Source organism: Bos taurus, chromosome 18, assembly GCF_002263795.3.
Source record: "Bos taurus isolate L1 Dominette 01449 registration number 42190680 breed Hereford chromosome 18, ARS-UCD2.0, whole genome shotgun sequence".
In the NCBI taxonomy this organism is placed as follows: Eukaryota; Metazoa; Chordata; class Mammalia; order Artiodactyla; family Bovidae; genus Bos; species Bos taurus.
The window spans coordinates 19,579,853-19,602,699 of NC_037345.1; the positions used below are offsets into that span (position 1 = coordinate 19,579,853).

Consider the following 22,847-nt stretch of genomic DNA (forward strand, 5'->3'; position numbering starts at 1 on the left):
TGAACGTGATCCACTCTTAAAACATATATTTTAAGTCCCAATTCTAGTACACATGTGGAACTTCTCTTCCTCTCTGGTCCTTTTTCTTCTCAACCATAAAGGTGTACTACTCTCCTTTCTCTTATTTTTGGGGCATCTCGTCTTCTGTCATGACTTGAACTATCCTCTTGGGTTAAATCCTACATTTCTGTTTGACTCTAATCTTAAATTCTGTGCTATATAGTCAGGGTATCTACTACCAATTTTCTCCAAATTCCAGCAACACTCTTTGTCCAAAATAGAACTGATAATCTTGTATATTCTCTATAACGACCCTTTAACAACACAGTTTTGAACTCCTGGGGTCCTCCTATATGCCTATTTTTAAAACAAATAGTACAGTACCACATGATCTGTGGTTGTTTGAATCTGTGGTTGTGGAATTGTGGATGCTGACTGTAAAGTTATCCATCCCCCCCTCACTTCTCAACTCTGGAGGAGTGGAGCCCCTAACTCCCATCCCCACCCCCATTGTTTAAGAGTCAACTGTACTTGCCTCCTTCTCTGACTTCCTTATTCCTTTAAAAGGCACTTCATCTGCTCAGCCACTTGAGCTAGAAACCACAGCTTTATCTCTGGTTCTGCCCTCTCCCTTTCCCTGCATATCTAGTCAGTAAGTTCAGAATAGTCTGTCTTAAAATCTCCTGAAATGTTTTCTCCATTCCCATTCATGCTTCTGTATTATTGCTGCATTCTCCCACCTGGCCTTCTTTTTTCAAACCATTTTTGTGGCTCCTTAATTTTATTTTTCCAAAGAATTGGTTTTATGTCTTACTACTACTTGTTTCTGGAGAAGGAAATGGTAACCCACTCCAGTATTCTTGCCTGGAGAATTCCATGGACAGAAGAGCCTGGTGAGCTACAGTCCATGGGGTCACAAAGAGTTGGACACAATGGAGTGACTAACACTTTCTAGTGCACATAAACAGGTAAATTCCTGAAATAAAGAGTTTGAAAAACCAAAGCTTGTCCTTAATGAATGCGATACAGACTTAAAAGAATGGTTCCCGAAGTGTGGTTCTGAATCAGCAGCAGCAGCAATGTTACCTGGGAACCTGTTAGAGACACAAATTCTCAGGCCCCACCCCTAGACAGGTGGTTTCAGAAGGTCTGGTTGCTTTACCAAGCCTTCCAAGTGACTCTGACACATGCTAAAGTTTGAGAATGACTGCATAAAAATATTATACTATTTTAACCTGTTTCTTTTTTTTTTTTTAAGTGTTGTTTGTAAGCCACACATTTACAGGTAACTTAAAATTACTTTTAGAAAACCTCTGAGCCCCCTGGGGCTCCTTCTGGCCTCCCTTTCCAAACTCATCTTGACCATGTGCTCTTCAAAAACCTTGCTCTGGTTTTTGGGATGGTTTTCCTTCAGCCAAACTTCTTCTTTTTTAAAAATAATTTTCTTTCTTTATTTATTTTTGGCTGTGCTGGGTCTTTGTTGCTGGATGGGTTTTTCTCTAGTTGTGGCCAGCAGGGTCTACCCTCTGGTTGCTGTTCACAGGCTTCTTCTCCCTGGTAGCTCAGCTGGTAAAGAATCCACCTGGGATGTAGAGACCCTGGTTGGGAAGATCTCCTGGAGATGGGATAGGTTACCCACTCCAGGATTCTTGGGCTTCTCTGGTGCCTCAGATGGTAAAGAATCCGCCTACAATGCAGGAGACCTGGGTTCAATCCCTGGGTTGGAAAGATGCTCTGGAGGAGGAAATGGCAACCCAATCCAGTATTCTTGCCTGGAAAATTCCTTGGACAGAGGAGCCTGTGGGCTGCAGTCCATAGGGTCCCAAATGACTGAGTGACTGGATGACTGAGCATGCGCAAGTTAGGGCCCTTGCATTCAAGGCAGAGTTCACACACTGCCTGGCTGGCTGTTTGACCTCAGGCAAGCCTATTCACGCCTTTAGGCTCAGTACCATGGGGCTGATATTAAGAAAACCCCCTTAAGCTCCTTTATAGAGTTGTCAAAGGTCAACTAAGATAGAACTCATGAACATGTCACCTAAGAGGATTTGCACCCTTAACACCTAAGGTATTGACCCATAAGCCACATTTGTAACATGAAGCACAGCCCTCCCAAGGAAGCTGCAAGAGTGTGGCCTAGAAGTCCATGGAGGGAGCCAGCAAACAAGAAAATAGCTACTTGGCTTCTCAAAGGAATCCTGAGCCCCAGGGGCTAAAGGAGGGCTTTGGTGATTTGCATAATTATTTGCATATCCTTTGCCAGTCATTCCAGGCAGGTGGCTGATCCCTCTTCCAACCATCCTCAGCCTCTACACCTTCAGGTCCCGCCCCCTCCCCTGGCTGGAGCCCAGCGTGGACCAGTGGTGGGTTGGGCTCCCCCTGGGGGGCTCCCCCTGCCTTCCCCACCCCCCACCTCCCAGAAGCCAACTGGGGATGGGGGCGAAGGCAGGTCTGTGGAGAGTTCAGAGCCACGCTGCCTGATGGATGGCAGCCCTTAAGCGTGACTGAGCTTCCACAGTTGAAACCATTAAAGGTTATTCTCCTTTTAATTCTCTGTGGTCGTTCTCACTCCTTCCTTAGAGAAACCTCTGATTTTCACTTGCGAGACGCTTGGCTGCGCTTGTCACACCCTAAAAGGTGATTTCAGTTCTCCGATGCCAAAGAACCTTTTCTGCTAATCAAAACACAGCTGCAGAAGCCCGTGTGATCCGCTAATGGGCCCCCCAACTCCGGGGTATGTCTGTCTGTACCTGGGAAAATAGATATAATTAGGATAACAGATATCATATGTATATGCTAATACAGCAGGTAAAAGTGACTAGCGATGAGACAGGGCTGGAGTTTGCCAAGTCCCGTCAGACCAGCTGTGCCCCTCACCCAGAAGCCCAGCCCAGAACCAGCCCTGGTGCCCTCTTTCCATCTGCTCGTCCCCCCTCCACTGGACCCTCTCATACAAATTATTATTCTTTTCCATACAAAAATAGATCCCCATGCTGTTGTTCAGTTATTTAGTTGTGTCCCACTCTTTGCGACTCCATGGACTGTAGCATGCCAGGCTTCCCTGTCTTCCACTATCTCCTGGAGTTTGTTCAAATTCATATCCGTTGAATCAGTGATGCTCTCTAACCATCTCATCCTCTGCTGCTCCCTTCCCCTTTCGCCTTCAGTCTTTCCCAGCATCAGGGTCTTTTTCAATGAGTTGGCTCATCGCCTGGATCCCCACGTGCTGTGCTGTGCTTAGTTGCTTCTGTCATGTCCGACTTTTTGCAACCTCATGGATTGTAGCCCGCCAGGCTCCTCTGTCCATGGGGATTCTCCAGGCAAGAATACTAGAGTGGGTTGCCATTCTCTCCAGGGGAGGGGGATATTCCCAACAGGTATTGAACTCAGGTCTCCGGCATTGCAGACAGATTCTTTACCAGCTGAGCTACCAGAGACACCCATAGATTCCCCACCCTTTTCTGCAAAGACTCAGTAACCCCAGATCTGATGAGGCTGCAGGAAGCTTAGTATCTGAGAGGCAAGATTACTGTTTGGGCTTTGTTCTGTTCCCACAGTAGCAGCATCATGACCAGACCTGGCAAATTGTTACCGAGACTAAATTCCCTTTTTCAAAAGGAACCACATTAGGAAGTTTGGTGTCAGGAGTCAGAAGTCCAAGGTTTGAGCTGTGTGTCCGCTTCTTTCTGGTGGTGTGAGCCTGGGTGAGCGATTTACCTCTCTGTTTCTCAGGTTCCTCCCCTTAAAATGGGCATAATAACACTACCAACCTGAAAGGGCCTGGCAGGCTGCAAGTTGGTACCTGATGTTATTCTTTGTAATGGGTTCGTAGGAGGGGAAGAGAGTCAAGGATCAGGCTCAGGTCCTGAGAGCACTATATCCCTCTGTCTTGGAGAAACGACTTCACCTTTTTGAATCTGTTTCCTCATCTGTAAAATGGGCTATCATTGCCTACTTTCCTGGGCTATTAGGAGGGTCAAATAGACAGTGGATAAAAGTCATGGTATATAAGAGTAGAGCACAGAAGCTAGTTTATATATGGAATAATGGTGTCTGCATCTCTTGAGGGCTCCAAGCATGATGTCATGGGTTGAAGATGGGTTGAAGAAGACCTTGCTCCCATCCAAACTTTGAGTAAAATTTACTCAAAGTTGTGCAGGCAGACCACATGGGCACTTTTACCAAGCAGTGCAGGCATTCAACCTGCGCATCCAGTTTCTGCCAAACCATAAAGCTCTGCATGTGGACATCTGACTTTTGTGTTGGAATTGGGACCCTTTTCATTTCTGTACGCTCTGGGCCTAACATCGTATCTAGTAGCATTGGTGATGTTCAAGAAATATTTATTGGTTGCCTGAATCAATGGGTGAATAGATGCTGAATCACATCATAAATTTATTTCTCTGCCCCCCTGGGCAGAGCAGGATGCTGCAGAATCCTGGTCCCTCTACAAATGGTGAGGACAATTGTTGTATAGTACAGATGGGCTTTGGACTTAGAACCACATTCAAACCTTGGTTTTGCCATGTCCTAGAAATTTGAACTTCAGCTTAAGAAAATTTGCTGAACCTCAGTTTGCCTCATCTGTAAAATGGGGATAAAAATACTGCCTCCTTTATAAGGTTATTATGCAGATTGCTGAAACTTGTACCTTCCAGTGCCTGCAGATTCCCACAAGGAAGGTAGAGAAATTAAAGTGGAATTTCTTCCTTTCTCTCCACCCTTCTTCCTTAATCATTACACAGATTTCAGGGATATTTCAGATCTGGTCCATTCCCAAGCCCCAGGAAGTGATTCTGATTCTTTATCTCACTGTGGCATTGATGCTTTTTTTTTCTGTTGAAGGCATCAATATTCGTTCAATAGTATAAGTCTTAAATAAGCATTTAAATGACATATTACAGATGATGAAAGTCATTTCCTCACAGAAGATTATCTCACATGATCATGTTTCCATCGTTATCTGGGGCCTCTGTAGTTGGCAAATCTCCGGAGCTACTTAAATGATAACATTAGTTCTAATACCATGTAAAATGACTAGTTCCTCAGGGTAGGTTTATTTTTAATAGAGTATGTCAGCAGCAAATAGCTCAGAAGACCCCAGAGGAAAAAATACAGCTCCTGAAGGCAGTGAAGTGATGATATAGATATATTTAATATCTATATTAAAAACCTTTTAGGTGCCATGGTGATATTGAATGGAATAGTAAGACATATGCAGGCAAAATCCTGGGCTGTTTATAGGGCCTGATGCAGCGTGCATTACAGGTACCTTTGAGGTTGTTCGAAGTCAAATCTGGGCTTCAAAAATCTTTGACAGACGTAACCCTCAGTAGTAAAATACTCGGAAACACAAGCTGAGAGAGAGAGAGAAAAAAAAAAAAAGACTTCCTTTTTTCCCACTCCTTGAGTCCATTGATAAGTTTGCTGCACTATTAAAATGTTTAATCACTCGCCTCCAGCAAAAGCAACCTTCCATCTGAAGTTGCAATTTATTAGAGTGCCCAGAACACACTTGCTATTCACCCAAAAGATGGCTGGGGGGATCCTTAGAGGGAAAAGAAACCACAAGTTCAAATGAAGCATAGAGTCACAGATGAACAGACTGAAAAGCAACATTATTTTGGGGTCAGTGTCAGGGGAGATAATGTCAAACTTGCACCCGAGTTCCTAACCTGAAAGCACACGGTTGAGTCACGGGGCGGCAGCAGCTTAGGTCCAGCCTGAGCTGCAGCCCTGGGACTATTGCTGGGACCAGACGTGTAACAGGGAGGGGCGAGGGGGCAGCAGGGGATGAGGCTGCATGCTGGGGGCCTCTGCCTTCCCAGAAAAGGCACTCCTTTCTGCTCAGGGTGCAGTTTCAGCTACACACACCATCCCTTCCCTCTGAGCTTTGTGGGAGCGAATCTCACTCTAGCCTTTCAGACTTAACCAAAGGCAAGCTGAATTCTGGGGCAAGGCAATGCGTCTGAGGTAGTGATTGCCATCAGACTATGAACACTGAGGCTGTCTTAGGACCAGTGAGGCATAACACTGTGGACCTCACCCTTCGAGGCAAGGGGGGTGGAGGCCCTTTGGATGATCACAAATAATTAACCCCTTCTGGTAAGCGGTCATTCCAGACTGTGACTTGAAGGACACCTAAGAGGTAATGAGTAAACTGAGAATCATGAGGTCACAAGTCTCTAAAAATTGATGAATACGGATATAGGGAATTCCTGGGTCAATGGCTACCCAAATAGCTAAAATTCATTTTAAAAATCATATAATCATATCCCAATCTGGTTTATGAGGAATAACAGGTATTCTGGCAGTAAAGGGTACCATAACCTGACATATCTGGGAACTATATATCATGAAGAGTCACATGGTCTATCAATCACTCAGATATGTCCTGAAGTGAAAAGCTAGCCAACAAAATGGGTTTCACTCTGCTCAATTAGTGTTTCCCAAAATTATTTGGCTATGCATTCCTTTCTTCACAGAATGACTAGCATCATCTTACTCTTATGAAACCTAATTTCAGAATCACTGTGTGATGGGCAGAATTCTAAAAATGCTCTCCCTTTGCCAAGACTTTCTTCTTCTGGTTATTCAATCAAACCCTAATGCAGATAGTGCTGTGAAGGGATTTCACAGGTGTAATTAAAGTCCTACCTACACTGACCTCATGGCAGGGAGATGACCTGGGTGGGCCTGACCTAATCAGTTGAACCCTGAAAGATTGAGAAGGCTTGAAGTTCCATCACTCCCTGGCTTTGAAGTTGAAGGGGACCACATGGGGAGGAATGTGAATGACCTGGAGAAGCTGAGAGTGATCCCCAGCTGACAGCCAGCTGATACATGGGGACATCACACCTGTAGCTACAAGGAATGGGACTGTGCCAACAACCTGAGTGGCACTAAAAGCAGATTCTTCCAGCCAGAGCTCCCAGACAAGAGTCCAGCTTGGCTGACACTTTGATTTTGGCATTGAGAATGCCAGGTGAATCCACCCCAGTTTCTGCTCCACAGAACTGTATGATAATAAATGATTCTTGTTTTAAGTCACTGTTTGTGGAAAGTCACTCATGATTTAGTGATAAAAAACACACATGCTGATTCAGAAAAATCAAAGCAGAATTAATTGTGGTCCACTCTTCCCTATCCCATTACATTTATAAGGTGTCTTGCATGCATGCTAAGTCACTTCAGTTGTGTCTGACTCTTTGCAACCCCATGAACTGTAGCCCTCCAGGCTCCTCTGTCCATGGAATTCTCCAGGCAAGAATACTGGAATGAATTGCCATGCCCTCCTCCAGGGGATCTTCCCAATCCAAGGATCGAACCTGTGTCTCTTATATCTCCTGCATTGGCAGGCATGCTCAGGTTCTTTACCACTATCGCCACCTGGGAAGCCCATAGAGTGTCTTGCACATAGCAAAACATTTCCATCTAATCAGATCCTACCAGTGATGAGTAGGGCAGGTGTCTCCATTTTTTACAGGCGATTGAAGAATTTGCCCAAGTCACTTAGCCTATAAATACACACAAGATGACTTGAAGGGGGCTATTTGTGACTTAGGGTTGGGGTTTTCCTTTACTTCCTCCTTCTTTCAAATCGGAAAAATGTGAGCAATGGGAGACATTGCAGTTGGGAACTTGCAAAGGAGGATGAAAAAAAAAAATTCAGAGAACACGTCAGACCAAGGGTTTGACTACTTTGTCAGGGAGGTCTTTGCTTTTGTCCCTTGTCTCTGACCAGAAAAGCATGTTAGAAAATGGACTCACAGCTGCGAGCCAGTGACAGTGTGTTGGGGCAGGGTGCGTGGAGGCTTCTGGAAGTGGACGGCGGGGATGCTTTATTTGGATGACTAAGGGCAAGACACACAGGCCTATAATATTGGAGGAACAGCGTCTGCAGGCTGACCTCCTAGGTGGGTGGTTTGCCGAGTTGGGGCTGTCAGCATAAACCATCTGCTTTCTCTGCCACGAGTAGCATTTCTACCTGTGCTGCCCACAGACCTTCAAAGGGCCCCTAACTTAGCATTATGGAGCCGAGCAGTCACCCAGCACCACCTTCATGGACGCAAGGGAGCCTAGGGTCCAGGAAAGTAGCAAGATTCCTTCCAGGTCACAGGTGCCCTGACTTGCCATTCAGGGATTCCCTTCTCACACACACCCCCCCCAATATTTAGCCATCTTATCACAGCAGTTCTCCATGTTGGTTAATGATCACCTCCTGATGAACCAGAGCTCCTTACTAAGCAAATGCAGCATGCGTGTTTTGTGTCCAGCATGAGTCAGGAGTGTGTTAAGTGTTTACTTTTGTGGTAATAATAATAGAGTCCAGTGCTGATAGAGTGCAGACCCACTGCTGGATACTGTCTTGAAAGGGCCTCTAGTTCACTCACTTCATCTGAACAACGAGCCCATGAGGTCTTGGGGAAGTCCTCAGGGTTCTTAATGAATGTTTCTGGCCAGAGGTGGGCACAGGTTTTGTAGAACCTGAAGCATCTATGATTTGGTGGTGGGCTTCCCCGATAGCTCAGTAGGTAAAGAATCCAACTGCAATGCAGGAGACACAGGAGATGCAGGTTTGATCCCTGGGTCAGGAAGATCCCCTGGAAAAGGAAATGGCAACCTACCCTGGTATTCTTGCCTAGAAAACCTAATGGACAGAGGAGCCTGGTGGGCTATAGTCCAAAGGGTTACAAACAGTCCGACATGACCAAGCGTGCAAGCATCTTCAAGAAAGGGAATCCAAAGTTACCAGAATAAAATTAGGTACAGGGTCCTGGAAGGCACCCCAAAAAGAGAAGGGCTCTGAAGTATCATGGTAAGTCTGCCTCGAGTTCCCTCTTCCTCCCCAGCAAACATTAGAGCTGTCTCTTCCCACCCCCATGAAGTTAGCCAGGCCAGGTAGGTGACCTGCATTGGTCAATGTAATGTGAGTAAATTTCACATGTGTCTCTTCTAAGAGGAAGTTTTTAGAGTCAGTATGTGATTCCCCTGGAGAAGGCGATGGCACTCCACTCCAGTACTCTTGCCTGGAAAATCCCATGGACGGAGGAGCCTGGTAGGCTGCAGTCCATGGGGTCGAGAAGAGTCAGACACGACTGAACAACTTCACTTTCACTTTTCACTTCATGCATTGGAGAAGGAAATGGCAACCCACTCCAGTGTTCTTGCCTGGAGAATCCCAGGGACGGGGGAGCCTGGTGGGCTGCCATCTATGGGGTCACACAGAGTCGGACACGACTGAAGCAACTTAGCAGCAGCAGCAGCCGAAGCATGTGATTCCCCACTTTGCTCCCTGACCCTGACATTCACAATCCCTGGACAGATGATGGGGGTGTGTGCTAAGATGGACCCTTCTTTGCCCTGGGACTCCAAGTCATTATGATGGTTACAGCATCCTCTCTTGGCCCCCTGCCCTTGTCAACCCGCGGTAAACACAGAGCATAAGTGAGAAATAAGCTTTCACTATATTCATTCCCGCAGATGTTGGAAAAACATTTTTTTCTTTTAATTACAGTATACCTAGCTTAACCTAACTTATACAGGTAGAAGACTCTTGTTCCCATTTTCTGGAGGAGGAATCGAAGCACAGGAAGGTTTAGTTACTCACCCAAGGTCACACAGCTAGTCAGCAGTGGATGGGGGTCAATGACTCTGTTCCCCAGTGACACCAGGGAAGGGTGGGTCCTTTCGTGTACTGATGGTATTTGTCCCATCTAGAGGCTGCTACTCAGCTCCAGCTGATGGTTGTAAAAGAGGAATGTGAGTCAATTGTTGCCAGATCTTCCGATTTTTTGTTTTTAAAGAGAGGTTGTAAATCCAGAGTTTTAATGTGAAATCCTGATTACTATACATAGGCAGCTGATTGAAGCAGTTTTCCTTTTTTGAACATGGCGAGATCAAGACATCAGAGGGCTTGATTTTGTTCACCAGTTTGGGACCTTCCAACCCTAACCTCCAACTTCTCACTAAAAACAAAAACAAACAAACAAAACAGAAAGCAAGTGAAAATTCAAGCCAGTAACAGGTATGTGCTAAGTGACAAAGTCAGGATTATAAGTTGGGCAGGGAAAGCCAGAGAGAAAGGGGGTGGGAACAGATGCAGTGGTCTAAGAAGCCTCCGGAGAGCTGATACGACCAGGCAGGGAGGGTTGCAAGCAGATGTTTGTGTCCAGAGAAAAGAGGTCTCATGCAGTAAGATGACTGAGCTTGGGTTTTTGTTCCTGGAAGTAAAGAAAGTTCACATATATTTTTCAAGGACTTAAAAGCATAGAAAATGTTTTGTTAGGGTTATTCAAATTTTTCTAGGAAGCCACCATCCTTAGACACAAATTTACCTCCAAGGAAACATACATCCTTCTATATGGTGAGTACCTGGGAGCTTGACTGTCAACGTGAGCCTGTGAGATGGAGCAGGATGTGGCCAGGGGTCACTGAGCCGAAGAGAGAAAGGACTTCCTGGAAACAGAAGATCCGCTCGGACACAGTGGTCCTTCATAAATCCCTGATGAGCCCAAGGTATTTCCATCTGCCTTGTTTTTTCTTCCGCCGTTTGTCTGTGGGGCTCAGCACGTTCGTGGTGAATGAAAACAATGAGCAGTTAAGAAGGTCATGTCCACTAGACTCTTAACACGAAGGCTCTGACAAGGAAAGTCAAGGTCAGCAGAGAATAGCGTGCGTTCAGAACATCTGACCTCATGCATTAACCTGCAGGTTCCCAAAGCACAAAGGGGAACATGAAAGGCGTTAAGAATAAATGGACCCCTGGTGGAAACAGAATCTCGGAGGCCAAGATTTGGAAAACCGAGTCCCACAGTGAAACAAGCCCCTTTGCATGACTTCTCAGAACTTTAATAAGCCCGACCACCATGTGCCTCCGACAGCACAACATGGCACCCTGCTTGGCTGGGGGACCCCTTTTCTTCACCCCAAATCTCTTGGGAAAGAACGTGACAAGAAGGCTCTTGGAGACATGCTGGCTAGTTTTTCCTTGGTGGCTTTTTCTCCTCACCTCTCAATATCCTAGCCTTTTTCTTTCCAAGTTTATTTTAGAATGACATTGTTCTCTTTTCCTGGTGGTGGCTCAGACAGTAAAGAATCTGCCTGCGATGCAGGAGACCTAGGTTTGCTCCCTGGGTGGGGAAGATCCCCTGGAGAAGGGAATGGCAATTCTTTCCAGTATTCTTGCCTGGAGAATCCCATGGACAGAGTAGCCGGTGAGGGGCGGGGTAGGGGGGTGGGGGGTGGTGGTGGTGGGACTACAGTCCCTGGGGTCACAAAGAGTCAGATACCACTGAGTGACTAGCACTTTTTCTCTTTTCAGGAAATGGATCATTTCTACTTATCCTACTTACCCCTTAGTTTCAACAAGTAGGTGGTGCGGTGGAGACTGGGGAGGGGCTGGGGGGTGGGCAGCAGGTCCTTGCATATCAGTCACTGTCACTTTATGTTCTGGGGACTACCCCTGTTCTCCAAGGACTGACTTTTCACAGTTGGAATTTCCAGCCCTCGGGAGACAGAGAAGGCAAAGGGACAAAGCACTTGGGAGGTAGCAGCCTTCTAAAAGAAACACTGCCTCTGCTTGGGGACACGTACTGAGGAAGGCGGAAAAGGGAGAGGAGGAGAAACCCCTGAGTGCTGACCCACAGGGGCCCCTTTTATGGCCTTCCTGTTTATGGCTGAGAAGTAAACAGCCTGGGAGCCAGGTCGTCTCCGACGGCAGCTGGGGCACTGCTCGAGCTGGCTGGGGACCCTCTCTTTCTGGGTGGCAATGGGCGGGGAATCTGCCAGTCACGAAAGTCTCAGAGGACTTATTTTTTTTTTTAAACCAGCATCTTGGGGCATTTTCCCTTCAGCTCACACCATCTGCTTTACCCTCCTCATTGGTCCTGCAGCTTTCGGTGGTGGAGGGGGGTGCAGGGGGGCACAGCTGGGAATCTGTGTGTGCAGGCAAGGGGTGAGGATCCCAGCTGTGACACTTAGCAGCTGTGTGACCTCAGGCGAGCCCTGCACCTCTCTGAGCCTCTTCTGTAGCTGGGTAGGAGGATGTGGAGACTGCCTGTGAACAGCCCTGACAACTTGCCTGGCATGTGGTAAGTGTCAATACACCCCTGATGATTTCAACTGCCCTCCTGACTAAGCCCCCAGGGTCTTAGCTGACGGGAGGGGGTGGGGGGCTGAGAGGGGGAGGAGGGGTCAGGCCCACCTCTGAGAGGTTCCCTGGCCTCGGTCCAGACAGCCGCTCTCTCTCTGGATCGGAACCTGCGGTACTCTGCCTCCTGAGAAATGTGGGCTGTGATGGACGACTAGATGGTGCCCCAACTAAGATGAAGAACACGGCGCCGGGGGCAGCAGACACCAGGAGAATCAATAAACTATAATTATCAAGAGCGGTGTCTGTGAGAGGTGTGGAGTCCTGTGGACAGAGAGAGACAGAGGAGGGGGCGAGAGCGAGACACACGCACATCCTGAGAGATGCAGAAGACGCATGCGCCCAAGGACGCGAAAGCCAGAAGGGAGAAGCAGAATGGGTGTGATGTACACAGGCCCTCCACCCCTGCGCCGCACCCCGCCCCACCCCCGGCCCCAACCTTGCTGATGGGCCTGGCAGAAGGTGCAAGAGCAGGTCTCCCACCTATTTATATAGCCCTCAGCTTTTTACATTCTCCAAGTCCTCAGCCATATCATTTTTTTGCATTACAAAAAGAATATCAGAGCCTCAATATAAGAATGGATTCCACTGATAACATCAAATCCATTCATTTGATTAGGCTGAGATGCGAAGTCAATATAGATTGCAATATATTGCTTTAGAAACATGACTTCCACATCACCAGGGTCTTCATCGTCCCTGAGTTTACCACTGTCCTCTGGGCCCACCACTACTCCATGCGGTTTTTGATCCAGCACTTCTGGAACTGATGTACGAGACTGTCACCAGGAGTTCTTGAGGAGCCTCGTGTACCCGCTGCTGTCAGTGAGCTCTGCCTGTTGCTGCTTAACCTGATATAGTGTGAAGCCCTCTTGAAATGCTACCTTTTCTGATCCCCAACACTTGAGGTCTCACCACTCCCCCGAGAAAGGATTATTGAATCTGTGTTCATTTTCTTGGCCCCATTTGATCTGGGAACCTAGTGACCTTTATCAGCACACAACTGGCCTGATTTGAAGTCATTTGGGGTTGGTGTGTCTTCTGAATTTATTAGAGAGGTTCTCATAGGAGGCATGCTTTTGTGACACTCAGATTGTCAGAGTCCCTCCCCATGTCCTTTTTTAAGGTTAGTATTTTTTTTTTTTTTTAAACAAACGCATGCAAACTAGTTTTACTTTGGGCTTTATTGTGTGCCTGGCACCAGCCTAAGCATTTTACAAGCATTATCTCAGTCAGCACTTAATCTCAATGGCACCAATAGCAACTATTTCTTCCCTCATTTGTGGGAGCTATTTCTTCCCTCCCTGTCACAGAGCTCACAGGTGGCCAAGCTTAGTGGATGCCCAGGCCAGCCTGGAAGCCCGGGGCCATCACCACCTTTCCCAGAGAGGAAACTGAGCCTGAACAGATTAACACCCAGGGCCTCACAGCTCACCAGAGTTAAGTGACCAGACGGGGTTGGATCAGGCCCCCCAACTCCCAGAGAAGTTGAAGTGAAAATGAAGGTACACAATAAAACCCAGCCTGCATTGGGGGTCTCCAGGATGGTCCCACACTTCCCCCCATCTCCTTCCTACCACCTTGAAGGATGCACACAGCCTTTCCAGCTCTAGGGGACACATGGCCGCCCAGGATCCCAGGCGGCAGGGACACAGGGCTCCTCTGAATTCTCTTTCCATTCTGGATTGGGGGCAGGTGGGGGGACCATCCATAAAGCTCCCTCTGGCTTAGAAGCAGAAGGAAGAGACCTGTGTGTGTCCACTTGGCTGAGGGATCCTCGGTGAGAAGACTGTTCCTGGGTTTGGGTGGCCATCAGGCGCAGGCACCCACAGCTCTCACCTGGTGCGGGTGAGTGATGGACACCTGCACAGCTGCCCGTTTGGGTTTCTGTCCCTCATCACCCAGCTCTCTAATCGGCCAGCGCAGCCTCCGCCTTGGGGAAAGGAGAATGTGATTTCTACTTTGTTTCTTTCTCTTTTTTTTGTTATTTTGAATTGACCTGGGGCAAAGTGCTGCAGGGAGTTTCCCTTTATTCCTATCTTTTCTTTTCTGTTTTGTGTCAGTTTCAACTGTATACAACTGTTGGAGAGTTTAATTTGGATACAATGAAGGCAGATACCAGAAACATAAATTACTTTCAAGACTCTGAGCTTTGAGAATTGGTTAGGATTCTTTCCCCTTTCAAAACTCAGTGCAACTTTTCTACTCAGTAACTTATTCTCTTACTTGATAAGATATCATAGAGAAAGGATGGCTTAAAAAAAAAAAAAGAAGTGCTGTGTGTGTGTGTCCGTGTGTGTTTTCTACTTTAATGAAAAGAAAAGCAGAAACACAGAATGATACTCTGTTAAGAAACGGCTACCTAATTTATGCCTCCCCCAAAACCCCTTTCCATTTTGGTAACCATAAGTTTGTTTTCTATGACTGTGAGTCTCTTTCTGTTTTCTAAATAAGTTCATTTGTATTATTATTTTTTTTTCTTCCACATATAAGTGATATCATATGATATTTGTCTTTGGCTTACTTTATTTAGTCTGATTATCTTGAATTAGAAAGTTGGACTAACATATGCACACTACAACATATAAAATAGATAAGCAACAAGGGAACTTACTCAATATTTTGTAATAACTTACAAGGGAAAAAATCTGAAAAGGAACACACACACATACATATATATAACTAAATCACTGCTATGCATATCTGAAACTAACACAATATTGTAAATCAACTATACTTCAATTTAAAAAATATTAAATTCACCAGAGGAAAAACAAAGAAAGAAACAGGTTTTCTGCTCAGCAAACATTACCCTATGGGTTGCTTACAAGTAGGGTTCCTTACAACCAGGGCTGGCTTTCTCCAGTTTTATTGACTTCAAACCCAAATTATGCTGACTCTTAAAAGACATTCAGAACACAAATGTGAGACTTTACAAAAGGCCTAAAACACGGAAAGGCTCTGGAGCAGATTCTCTTTAAACTCAAGTTGCATGAGGTAGAGGAAAATTTTCCGCAAATTTAGCCCATGGGTTTCTGTTTTACTGGGGGAGAAAGGGCCATCTGTGTTACCCTAAGCCGAGGAATCATTTTAATTAGATGTTTTTGCACTTGCTTTAGATGCGTGGAGAGGTTTGGAAGCTCTAGGAGAAGAAAGATGTTGGGAACAAATAATGTAAGTAATCACTCTCTGTCTTTTTTCCGACCTAGATTTTGTCTTTCCTTCCTCTGTAGCTCCCCGCACCCCCCAGGCTCCCCTTTCTCCCCCTGCTCTCCACCCCATTCCTGCTGCCCCCTCGGACCAAGGCCAGATACTTGCTGGCTTGGACTCCCACAAATGGTTTGATGCGGGGAGCTCGGGGAGGCATGGAAGACTGGGGGAGCAGAGCAGTTTGCATTAGCAGAATTGGGGGCTGAACTGCAGCCAGAGGCCACCAGGCCAAGGGGATGATTTTGCTTGGAGGTGCCAGCTACTTCTTTCTTTTTCTGATACTGAATTCAACATCCCAACCCCAGCAATCCTCCCACTCAGGACACCTTATGAAACAATTATGTAAACTAGGCTGACTGCAGCTGTGAGTTTTTAAGTATTTAGAGACCTTGCTTTCCTTCAAAAAAAAAAAAAAAAAAGAAAAATGAATTTGATATCAGCCTTTTGTGGAGGCAGGCAGGAAAGACCCGTTAAGAAGGATATTGTAACTCCTGCCAAAAGTTGTCTCTCACTGTGTGGTTTTCTTATTGGATTGCTTATTTTCTCTTTCTTACTACACTTGACTCTAAGGACTTTGCTTTCTACTTTTCTCTTCTTTCTTCCACCTCAAGATTTTGAATCTCTGCTCAAGGGCTCAGAAATCTATACCACATGAGGAGGTGTGCATATATTCTCCTGGGGGATCCTGGTCTCCTCTGTGGTTTCCTCTAAAGCCCCCCTCTGTACTCTGTCCCTCCACCCCATCCCCTTGAAGTTTACATCCGGGTGGCTCTGACACAAGATAAAGATTCCAAGGTCTTGGCAACTTCCTCAAATGTCTCCATCCCCTCACACCCCAGGGTTTCTTACTGTTGTCTCTATTAGCATGGACCAAATGTCCTGCTTTGCGGGCTGATTTATGGTTGCATTAGGGAAAACTCCACAGAGGGTGTAAAATACACTGTCCCATGCCCGGGCCAGAGCTTCCGCGTTATCGGTGATTGCAAGTGCGTTTTATAACCCCAGTGCCAAATCGAAATCAAGGTGATTTGCGCATCAATCTCCTGGATAAAATCAGGGCATGCTCTATTGTGGTTTGACCTTCCTGGTGCCTTTGGCTGGTCCGCCTTGTCTAAGTCCCCTGGACAATTACCCAGGGACGGTTGGAAAATGCAGAAATAATGGCCAGGGCCGGGATTACCAGCTGTATCAAAAGGCTTAACTGCTCATCCCAGAGACTCCTGAGCGCCAGAGGAAAAAACCCTAAGAGGAGGTTTGCCTAGTCTTTAAGGGATTGCAAGCTGCAGGTGGGGAGGGGGAGAGCCCTGGGACTGTCTTCCTGTGCATTTAGTCAGCACCCCTGAACCCCACAGCAATGGAGAAAGCAAAACTTTGAAATTTATGAAAAGCCAGCAGATAACTGGGCCTCAGAAAGCCGGTGCAGTCCCTTATTTATAATCCCAAGATCTCCTCCAAATGTAGGCCAGAGAAGTAATTGTTTCAAAAGTAAATGGAAGATCCGAGATAGGACTGAAATCAGTAGTATCCATCTTGCTCACCACCCAAGGTGGGTTCTTTTTGATTATTTTTCATAGAAAAATCATGCTCATTTGTCATAAAAAACAAACAAAAGCTTCCTGAAAAATCTGACCATCTATTTTCAGTAAAGTTCAAACTTAATCCAAAATGTTGAAGGATGCGCTCTCAAGAGTAGGGTTGAAGATCTTTTGAACAAAGATGTGGGAAATTGTAGATTTTTAGAACCTGAAGGCCCTGTAGTGATGGTCAGAGGGTATATTTAGGATAAATATTTTTAAGTCAGGATTTTATGCCTATAATCTAAGTTTCTCAACTTATATTTAGTCCAAACTTCTTTTTTAAAGTAATTCCATCTCTTCTGATTCTGCACCCTTTCATAGACCCAGGAGGAATTTAGTTGACTCTTCAAATGGTAAAGCCTATTTTGCAAATCCCTTTAAGATATGCTAATGTATATGGGCTGATTATTAAGATAAATACCTTTTGCTGGAAACTGAAGTTAATTATAATATATGTAATTAGTCACTGGTCAGCCTAGAAGTTATAATTTATTGTCCCCTAATTTGCATTTATTATCAAAGATATTTAATTTAAAGGAATTAAAAAAAATAGCCTGATTTGAGTGGTTATAGAGATGGTGGGCATTTAGTAAACTTCAAAACTCTTTTTTTTTCTCTCCCCAAACATTTCTAAACCTATTATATACAATTTCAGGAAATAACACACCAACATTAGGAGATGGCTTGTGCTGCTTGATTAAAAAAAAAATCAGAAAGCCATTTTTGTAAGAAAGGATGCAGTATTCTCTTCCTGATCCTCATTTTTGGAACGCTAGGTAAGCTTGTGTGATAAGAGGGTCCAAGTTCAAGTAGAATTAGGGAGCTTGTGTGATGAGGATGACTTTCGTGTCTGTGTTGATTGGGAGGGGGAGATAAAGGAAAATATTAGATGCTTTTCCTTTCAGATTATAATTTCTTCTAGATAATGTAAAAGAGACCAGCAGTTGGCCACAGCTACAGCTTTTGTATAAAAGGAGAATCTCATGCCATTTCATAAAATGTTTCCATAAAACTCCACTGACCTTTCAAACATATTATTTCTGCAATCTTTTATCTGATTCCTGCTCTATCGAGACTCTGAGCTCCCTCTGCCACACAGGAGTGACTTTCTGGTGTTCTTTTCCCTCTAAATTAAAGTTTGTGTTGAAGCGGGGCTCCTTGGTACAGGGAGAAAAGGCAGCCCTCATCTCTGTCTCCTCCTAGGAGCCCTCTCTCTTTAATCAAGGAGGCTGCTGATTGACTTGGCAGCGAGTTGGTCTGAGATGTGTCCATGGCGGAAGCAACACCACTGAGATATCAGATTTTTTCCTCTTGAGAGGAAGGGACTGTCCATATAGGGTGATGTCCCTGAGAATATACCTTTTGAGTTTGTGCGTCTTCCGATACAGAACATCCTTGAGCCGTGTGGACATTGTTTTTGAACTCTCTGAATGCTGACATTTCTTAGAAGTCAGAAATGGGGCTATTTGATTTCATGACTTTTTATAAATCAAAGGATAGTTGATTTACAATGTTGTGTTACTTTCTGCTGTTCAGCAAGTGATTCAATTATACATATACAGGGCTTCCCAAGTGGCTCAGTGGTAAAGAATCCACCTGCCACTGCAAGAGAAACAGGAGAAGCAGGTTCGATCCCTTGGTCAGGAAGATTTTCTGGAGTAGGAAATGGCAACCCACACATAAGTGATATCATACTTGATATCACTTATTTGAATTTCTTTTTGACTTACTTCACTTAGTTTGATAATCTCTGGGTCTATCCATGTTGCTGCAAGTGGCATTATTTCATTCTTTTTAGTGGCTGAGTAATATTCCACACATACCACATCTTCTTTATCCGTTCATCTGCAAATGGACATTTAGGTTGCTTCTGTGTCTTGGCTATTGTGAATAGTGCTGTTATGAACACTGGGATGCATATTTTTGAATTAGAGTTTTAGATCTCAAAACTTTTTAAAGAGTGAAACATGGTCAGATTGGGTGTGACACAGTCCCTTCCTGTGGATAGAAATTCTGTTCTCTTATTGAAGGAGAGGTTGGAGGTAAAGATGGTAGACATTTTCTTCTAGGTCAAGACCTCAAATTACCCTTCTGTGTTCCTAGGGGAGCAGCTTTTTGGGTGGTGGAATAAACAGTCCTGAACATCATGAAGCACAATGGGACACCTCCCAGTCATTTCTGCAAAGGGCCCCTTGGCTTCCCCTCTACTCAGGAAGCCCTGGTGTGCAGCAATAATCAAGAATGGGATGGGTACAACCAGGGGGTGCATTAACTGAAGAAAATTTAAAAACAGACACCAATTAAAAGTGCTCTCCTTGTATTATCACCATGTGTGCTAAGTTGCTTCAGTCGTGTCTGACTCTTTGTGACCCCATGGACTAGAGCCTGCCAGGCTCCTCTGTCCATGGGATTTTCCAGGCAAGAATACTGGAGTGGGTTGCCATTCCCTTCTCCAGGGGATCTTTCCAACCCAGGGATTGAACCTGCGTCTCCTGCATTGGCAGGTGGGTTCTTAATCACCACCACAGACAGTACTTCAGTAACACACACCTCAGCTCTGCATGGGGGATGGGGGTTGATACTGAGTACTGGTCAGATCCCTATTGCCAGATCAGGGCACCCCTTCCCCAGCTACCGAGAGCATTGGCTTCCAATGGCTTAGGGCTGCCACCTTCCCTGGAGACTTAGACCTATTCTTCCTGAGCAGCTCATGGCCAGTAGATAGCCCGTTCCCTCAGGGGCAGATAGCACTAAGGGACGGTTCACCATTCAGAGTCCCCACCTCCATAGACTATGCTTAGACCCAGCTCCAGACCACAGCCTTGCTCAATACCTTTCCTTTCTCCTTCCTGCTCCTTTTCCCACCTCCCAGTATTCTCTCCACAGAGCCCATGCAGATCCCTTTCTCAGGTGGGGCTTCCAGGGAACTCTCCCTAAGTCATTTGACTTCCAGGCAGGAATGCTCTGCATGAGCAGCAAACTTGGCCTCTGATTTCCCCAGGTCCACCTGCAATCCCAGACGGTCCATATTTCTCATTTCTTCCTCTTCACCTGTAGATGACAGATGTACTTCCAATACAACTGTGAGCCTTTCAAGTGCCTTCAGTGACATCCATGTGTCTGGAGAGTCAGAGAACCCCATGTTCCCTTGAAGACGCTAGATTTCTTTTCTCAAGGGCTCTGTCTGAAGGTTTTGTGACCCAACAGACCAGACTGCCACTTACTTTATGTACAATAGCAGGCAAGAGGCTCAGGCCAATGTCATTCTCACCCAGCTGGTGAGGAGAGCCAGCGTGAAACCCCGGAGCTCCATTCCAGGGTCCCTACTTTTAGCAACTATTGTGATTAAAGAGTACTGTGGATATTTGAAGTGCTTAGCATAGTGCCTGGCTGCTCACGAAATGATAGCAATGAAGATGATTATTCCGTTAATGAGATGATAAAGATGATGATGGCAACAAGGTTGAGAGAATAAGATTTGCATCTTTAGATAACAGAAGGTAAGAGAACAATGGACATCCCATAAATTCTTCCCTGGTTCCCTCTGATGAGAGAAAAAAGAAACCAAAACCTTGGGGCCCTGGAATGAGTACTGGTCTTAGAGTCAGAAGACCCTGGTGTCAGATACAGACTTTGGATTGGTTGCCAACTTTGGGAGAATTCTATAAAATGGGCAGAGATGTCAGGATTAAGTGGAAAGAGATCCTGGGTACAAGGACTTAGCATGTAAGTATCGAGCAGATGTCTGGTGGCTAGAAACAGACTATGTCGTGGGAGAGGACATAAGGGTGACTCTGGAGAGAAGCAGTGCAAGGCAGCTCTGTCACTGACTGAGCACCTCCAGGGAGTAGGTCAGGGTACCTAAAGAATTACTGGGTCTCCAGTGAATATGGCTCTGTTGGCTCTTATGACAAGCACCTGTTGATTTCCTTGACTTTGTAGTGGCCCTTCCTCTGCACTTCAGGGCTCTCTGCTATTCCCAGATCCTATTTCCACCCATTTGACCTCATCCTGAAGGTAAGCACCTCATACAAATGCCCAGGAGGGCCAGGATTTCAGTCTATATTACTCATTGGTACACTCCCCATCACCTGAAATATACTCAACATTCAAGAAATATTGTTGAGAAAATAGACCTTATCAAGAACCAGGACTGAAGGTGGCAGGAACAAGCATTTCACTAGGAGCCAGGAGGCCTTCAAGTGTGTCCTCTCTTGGCTCTGTGGCTTTGGAAGGCCCACCTAACCCCTGTGGATTTCATTTATCTGCTACGTCAGTGACATCAGGTCTACTGAACAGGGTTGGAATAATGCCTATGGAATCTTACTGAGTCTTTGAATTTTAAGAGCTATGAAACTGACTTGAAAAGGACAATTTAAGGAAATGTAGTTAGTCTTAGAATTTACTGAGATAATATTTCTAGAAAATGTGCTGCAAATATTTTTTCTCTTAGAAATTTAAAAACACCTTTCCAAATAAACTCTTGGAGTACAAAGTCAAAACTGAAATAATAAACTATTCAGAAATTAAAGGTACCGTGTACCAGATGTGACCTTGGGATGTGGCTGAAGTAGTGCCCAGAGAACAATGTATAGCTTAAATGGACTTATCAAAGAATAAGATTAAAAATACATGAACATTCAACTCAAGAAACTGGAAAATAAACATATGGAAGTCACTCAGTGGTGTCCAACTCTGCAACCCCATGGACTATACAGCCCATGGAATTCTCCAGGCCAGATTACTGGAGTGGTAGCCTTTCCCTTCTCAGGGAAAATGAACACCACCACCAATAACAACAAAGACACAGTAAACACACACACACACACAAAGGAAGAAAAACATTTTCAGTAGAATGTTTTCATAAGAGTCTTCCAATAGTTGAATGTGTTTATGCCAGGAGAATTTCTGAAAGTGGTCACGAATTGACACATTTTCCACTAATCAATAGTTTGCAATTATATATTGCCTTTTTGCTGAGTATGAAGCTTTGTACAGGACATAGCCATTCTTTAATGAGCAGTCATGCTTTATTTTATCTAGATCATCCTTAGAAAAGTGCCAATTGAAGAAGATGGAAGGGATTGTGGTGGATCTGACAGGTCCTAGAGAAAGCAGAAGGCTCCTTTGGTCTCTTGACCAAGCAAGGAGCATGTGAAGAAGCATGTTGCTGAGTGATGCATTTTATCCAATATGGTAGCAGCTTCAGTGAGGCCCTGGAGGCATGAATATAAAATGCAGGGTCCTGTGGGGAGGGGGGACCCTGAGACACTGGCTGGGATTTCCAGAGAGGTAGATTGCCAGGTATATAGAGGGTCAACAGGCTTCCCAGGTGGCTCAGTGGTACAGAATCTGCCTTCCAATGCAGGAGATGCAGAAGATGCAGATTTGACCCCTGGGTCAGTGAAGATCCCTGGAAGAATTCTTCAGTATTCTTGCCTGGAGAATCCCAAGGACAGAAGAGCCTGGTGGGCTAAAATCCATGGGATTGCAGAGTCAGACATGACTGAGTTACTGAGAACATATGCATGCAGAGGAGAAACAAAGTCCATTTGATAATTAGTCTGATAACTCATAGGAGACTAGACTCTGACCTACCTAGGGACATCATATCGACAGGATGTTGGTGTCTGGAAGGCACTGGAAAATCCTCTATGGGTTTTTCTTCTGGAGCAAAGAAGACCTCAAATTCTCATTGCTTTAAAGCAACACCTGACTCTGGGCTCCTTGCCTTTTTTTTTTTTTTTTTTGATGTGGATCATTTTTAAAGTCTTTCTTGAATTTGTTACAATACTGCTTCTGTTTTATGTTTTGGTTTTTTGGCCCTGAGGTATGTAGGATCTTATCTTCCTGACCAGGGATTGAACCCACACCCCCTGCATTGGAAGGCGAAATCTTAACCGCTGGAC

General features: G+C 45.3%; 1 protein-coding gene across 6 annotated transcripts in view; it reads left to right on the forward strand.

Moving 5' to 3' along the window:
• Nucleotides 1-22,847, forward strand: part of LOC101906490 (uncharacterized) — a 102,857-nt gene that overhangs the window by 19,187 nt on the left and 60,823 nt on the right. For 2 of the 6 annotated variants that reach the window (XR_009491301.1, XR_009491300.1), the window contains exons 1-2: nt 11,234-12,092; nt 12,235-15,325. The gene's annotated coding sequence lies outside the window, so the exon portion shown is untranslated. Of the gene's footprint in view, nt 1-11,233; nt 12,093-12,234; nt 15,326-22,847 lie in introns of those variants that run through there. The other 4 variants (XR_009491299.1, XR_009491298.1, XR_003030333.2 and 1 more) reach the window with 3 other exon arrangements.